Genomic DNA, 5,780 nt, shown 5'->3' with positions numbered 1-5,780 from the left:
GTCAGGATGGCCGAGCGGTCTAAGGCGCTGCGTTCAGGTCGCAGTCTCCATTGGAGGCGTGGGTTCGAATCCCACTTCTGACACGTTGTGTTTTGACTGAACTGGAGGAGTTTGGGAGCAGCGGTAAAAAGCAAAGAAAAAGCAGGAAAGAACATGGACGAACAAAATAACAATGGACCCAAAGATGCTGCAACAAATCATTAGAGAAAGAGGCAACTAAGCAAACAGCAGGGCACATAAAAGATCAAAAATGTAACCTTTGTATCGGGGTGCAAGATGTTGCCAATATCCTTAATGAATACATTACTGTCTTCTCAAATGAGAGGGTGATGCAGATATTGTTATGAAGGAGGAGGAGTGTGAAGTATTGGACGTGATAACTTAAGGAGAGAGGAAGTCTTAATGGGATGAGCATCCTTGAATGTGGATAAATCACCAGGACCAGATGAAATGTACCCCAGGCTGTTGAATGAAGCCAGGGAAGAAATAGTGGAAGGTCTGACCATCATTTTCCAATCCCTCACTGGATACAGGTGTGGTGCCAGAGGATTGGAGGTCTTGTAACGTTGCAATAAAAGCAAAATACGAGGCAGATCAAGCATGGCTGATCCTTTCGAGTAGAGAAACAGGGCTGAATTCCCTGAACCAGTGCTACAGCTTTCAGAATAGAAGGAGCCTATACAAACCTGATGGGTTCCACTTAAACAAAAGAGCTGGAGGTGTTGACGGTCAGAACAGATAAAATGTGGAGGAGTGTTTGAAGCAGATGCTGTGTGGTTACTGTAGTTGTACTATGGAGTTATTTCAAGGAGGTGATTCTGAATGTAATGGATCAACGTGGACCCGTCCAAGGCAAAGGTTCTAAGCTTCCCTGTGGTCCAGCCTGGTTGAATGGAACTGAAGCAAACAAATCATCCAGAAGAGGAAAAGATATGTAAGGCCATGAAAGCACAGAATTCAGATGGATGCAATACCAGATGGGATGGCAAGAGTGTAAAACAGCAACAGACTGGTGAATAAAACTTTCCCATTGAATGAGACAAGAGAAAAGAAGGGTAATAATAGTGTCAGAGGTGAGTTGTGACACTATTCACATTCCACCCTGATCTGAATAGGACTGTTGAAGGGAGTGATTGAGAAGAATAGAGGAGAAATGAAAAGAAAGGAGAAATAAACAAAAGGTCTTTTGATTTTAGAATGCTTGTTTTTGGAAATGACAGACTGTAAAGTGTGTGTGTCAGAAGATATAGAGCGAAGTTGGGTATGACAAGATCACAGGAAAGTTGTGCCCTGAGACAAGGTGTGTGTTGACAGGAAAGCTGCTTTCTTTTGCACAATATGTATTTTATTCATATAATTTGTGCAATTACATTGCAAAGCAGTTCAAATTTAATATTACATAAGGTACAATACAGATCAGTTTCCTTCAATAATGTACATGATGTATCTCACTATCCCTGCCTGCACAGGTTATATTTACAGTATTTACATTACACATCAAACATTCTCTGGTGCAAACAGCCCGAGGGGTTTTACACAGGTTCCAGCCCCTCACTGTACTATGGCCTACTAGGGCCTCAGACTGCAGCCTTTCCCCATTGAGTCTCCATGGTGGCTTCCCCAAGCTTTAATGCCGTCCCACAGCACATAGTCTTGGACGTTGCAATGTGCCAGTCTGCAACACTCGGTCATGGACAGCTCTTTGCACTGGAATACCTGTCCCACAGCCGGGCTCGTTCTCAATAGAGATCATTTCAAATGAACATTTCCTAAATCCGTGCTTTCTCTCTCGCAATAAAGAGAACAGGATGTCTGGCAGATTCACTGTGAGACAATAACACTGCCGGGTAAAGGCCGCTTTCCAACTCCAATCTTAACACAGGAGATTCCCCAAACAGCTGCAGTAAGGTGCTGTGAACTGCTGGAAGCGGATGTGTGAGGAAATGGTGATGTTACTGAGGAGGTTTCTTTGTATAGAATGGACTGTGTTTAGGTGGGAATATTACTGAGTGTTAATTGCATCGGGACCATATTTAAAAGCTCCGGCTTTCTGGAAAGCCTTGACTATGAAGGCCGAGTCTGGAAGGGTTTGTGTGGAGAGCTGGGTTTTGGTTCTCCTGTTAATAAAGGGTTTGAAATTGGCAGCCCGGAGGAAACTGGAGGTGGAGCTGAAAGATGAGGGGCCGTTCTCTCTCTGTCTGTCACTCTGGGTGTCTCCTCCATCTAGCTCTCTGTTTAATCTTCACTCTTGTCTCCTCCCCTCCCTGCTCTCACTCTGCCTTTCTCAGCCAGGTCCAGGTGGCCTGTATAAAAAGGAGCCTGACAGAATCAGTCTCTTTTATTGTGCACTGATTTGAGGAAAGAATCAACATGTCTGCCAGTAAACAAGAGTATGCTCCAGGCTGGCAGCATGTTAGAATCCATGAGGAAAGGCATCATCACCCTCATCGACAAGCAGAAGGGGGAGAGGACAGAAATCAGAAATTGGTGGCCCAATTTCTGCTTAATGCTGACTACAAGATTCTGTCAAAAGACATAGCCAGTCGATTCAAGTCTGCTCTGGAGTTGGTGATTCACCCTGATCAGACCTATACTATACCAGGCAGGACAATCTCTGATAGCTTTGCGCTACTCAGGGATATGATCACCTATGTACGGGACAGGAGGGTGGACACCTGCCTCATCAGCCTGGACCAGGAGAAGGCTTTTGACAGGATATCGCACACTTCCATGATGGATGTGCATTCCAAAATGGGGTTTGGGGAGGGAATCTGCAATTGGATCAAACTACTCTACACAAACATCAGTAGTGCAGTCTCAATCAATGGGTGGGAATCAGAAAGTTTCCCGATCCAATCCGGAGTCAGACAGGGCTGTCCTCTCTCCCCTGTCTTGTTTGTTTGCAGTATTGAACCCTTTGCTGAGTCTATTAGGAAGAATGCGAGCATCAGAGGGGTGACAATCCCAGGCAGCGGAGGCACTCAGGTTAAAACCTCCCTGTACATGGATGACATCGCCATTTTATGCTCGGATCCACTGTCTGTGCGCAGAGTGATGAGCATCTGCGACCAGCTCGAACTGGCCTTGGGAGCCAATGTTAAACACGGCAAGAGCGAGGCCATGTTCTTTGGGAACTCGGCTGACCGATCCTTTGTCCCCTTCACCGTTAGGTCAGATTACCTGAAGGTGCTGGGGATATGGTTTGGAAGGGCTGAGACGTGCACCAAAACCTGGAAGTAGCGAGTAGCCAGGGTACAACATAAGCTGAGCATGTGGGAGCAGCGATCTCTCTCCATTATGGGTAAGAACCTGGTCATCAAGGGCGAGGTGCTCACATTGCTGTGCGTGGTGCAGGTCTGGCCCATACCGCATTCCTGTGTTGTGGCGATCACCTGAGCCATTTTCCGCTTCATCTGGGGATCCAAAATGATCCGAGTCCGGAGGGACACGATGTTCAAACCTCTGGATAAGGGCGGGAAAAATGTACCCAACGTCGCCTTCATCCTTATGGCTACCTTTGTGTGCGGCTGCATCAAGCTGTGTGTAGATCCCCAGTTTGCAAACTTCAAGTGTCATCTGTCTGCGAGGGGATGGTGGATCCGAGCAGAAGACAGCGACATTGTCCATGTACAGGGAGGCTTTTACCTGAGTGCGTCCACTGACTGGGATTGTCACCCCTCTTATGCCTGCATCCTTCCTAATGGACTCTGCAAAAGGTTCGATACAGCAATCAGACAAGACAGGGGAGAGAGGACAGCCCTGTCTGACTCCAGATTGGATCAGGAAACTTTATGATTCCCACCCATTGATTGAGACTGCACTACTGATGTTTGTGTAAAGCAGTTTGAACCAATTGCAGATTCCCTCCCCAAACCCCATTTTGGAAAGTATGTCCATCATGTAGGTGTGCGATATCCTATCAAAAGCCTTCTCCTGGTCCAGGCTGATGAGGCAGGTGTCCACCCTCCTGTCCCATACATAGGTGATTGTATCCCTGAGTAGCGCGAGACTATCAGAGATCTTCCTGCCTGATATAGTACAGGTCTGATCAGGGTCAATCACCAACTCCAGAGCAGACTTGACTCGACTGGCTTTGACTTTTGACAGAATCTTGTAGTCGATGTTAAGCAGTGAGATGGGCCGCCAATTTCTGATTTCTGCCCCCTCCCCCTTCCGCTTGTAGATGAGGGTGATGGAGGCAGATTCAATCGTGGCTTTCAAAAGGGAATTGGATAAACACCTGAATAGAGAAAATTTGCAGGGTTACAATGAAAGGGCAGAGGAGTGGAATTAGCTGATTTGCTCTTGCAAAGAGCTGTCATGGACATGATGGACTGAATGGTCTCCTTCTGTACTGTAACCATTTGATTCCTTGATTCTAACTCTGTCAAAGTTGTTCTGAACTTGCTCTGCTCCAAGGAGAACAACCCCAGCTTTTCCAGTGTCTGCACATAACTGAAGTTATGAGGAACCATGGGGAACCCACTGTAAACCTTCCTCCAGACAGAAATACAACTGTTCACCACCACACTGTGACCCAGCTGTTCACAATATATATCAATGATTCGGATGTGGGGACCAAATGTACTATTTCCAAGTTCGCAGATGACACAAAACTAGGTGGGAATGTGTGTTGTGAGGAAGATGCAAAGCGGCTTCAAGGGGATTTGGACAGACTTAGTGAGTGGACTAGAAAGTGGCACATGGAATATAATGTGCAAAGATGTGAGGTTGTCCACTTTGGTAGGAAAAACAGATGTGCAGATCATTTCTTAAATGGTAAGAGATTAGAAAGTGTAGATGGACAAAGGGGCCTGGGTGTCCTTGTCAGTAAGTGACTGAAAGCTAACATGCAGGTGCAGCAAGCAATTAGGAAGGCGAATGACATGTTAGACTCTATCACAAGAGGATTTGAGTACAGGAGTAGTGAAGTCTTGCTTCAATTGTATATAACCTTGGTTGGACTGCACTTTGGAATACTGTGTGCAGTTTTGGTCCCCTTACCTTCGGAAGGATATCATTGCCATAGAGGGAGTACAACGAAGGTTCACCAGACTTGTTCCCGGGGTGACGGGACTGTCCTATGAAGAGATTTTGGGGAAACTGGGACTGTATTCTCTAGAGTTTCGAAGAATGAGAGGTGATCTCATTGAAACTTACCATATATTTAAAGGGATAGACAGGTAGATGAAGCTAATTCCTCCGGTTGAGGAATCTAGAACCAGGGGACACAATTTCAACATAAGGGGAAAGCCACTTAGGACAGAGACCAGGAGAAATTTCTTTACTCAGAGGGTTGTGAATCTTTGGAATTCTCTACCCCAGAGGGCTGTGGAAGCTCAGTCATTGAGTATGTTTAAAGCAGAGATTGACAGATTTCTAAATGCAAATGACATAGGGGATATGGAGATAGTGTGGGAAAAAGGCATTGAAGTGGATGATCAGTCATCATCATATTGAATGGCGGGGTTGGCTCGACGGGCTGAATGGCCTACTCCTGCTCCTATGTTCCTATCAGTCTGCTAATTTCATATCCATGCTGTCATTGTCCCTTTTATTACATGGGCTTCAGTTTTACTGGCAGTCTCGTATGTGACATCATCAAGAAGGTTTTCAATAAGTTAAATAAGGAGAAATTGTTTCCAGTGGCAAAAGGGTCAGTAACCAGAGGATGTATTTATCAGGTGATTGAGAAAAGAACCAGAGGCGAAATGAGGTCGGGATTTATACGGTGATGTGTTGTGATTTGGAATGCACTGTCTGATCAGGACTTGAAAGCA

At 45.8% G+C, this 5,780-nt stretch overlaps 1 non-coding gene across 1 annotated transcript; it reads left to right on the top strand.

Moving 5' to 3' along the window:
- trnal-cag (transfer RNA leucine (anticodon CAG)) lies at nucleotides 1–83 on the top strand. Its single transcript has one exon. It is a non-coding gene; the product is annotated as a tRNA-Leu (tRNA).
- The last annotated feature ends 5,697 nt before the right edge of the window (nucleotides 84–5,780 follow it).

Source organism: Heterodontus francisci, chromosome 35 (genome assembly GCF_036365525.1).
Source record: "Heterodontus francisci isolate sHetFra1 chromosome 35, sHetFra1.hap1, whole genome shotgun sequence".
NCBI lineage: Eukaryota > Metazoa > Chordata > Chondrichthyes > Heterodontiformes > Heterodontidae > Heterodontus > Heterodontus francisci.
Note: the sequence above shows the minus strand (reverse complement) of the source record. Positions and strands in the feature narration are given on the sequence as shown.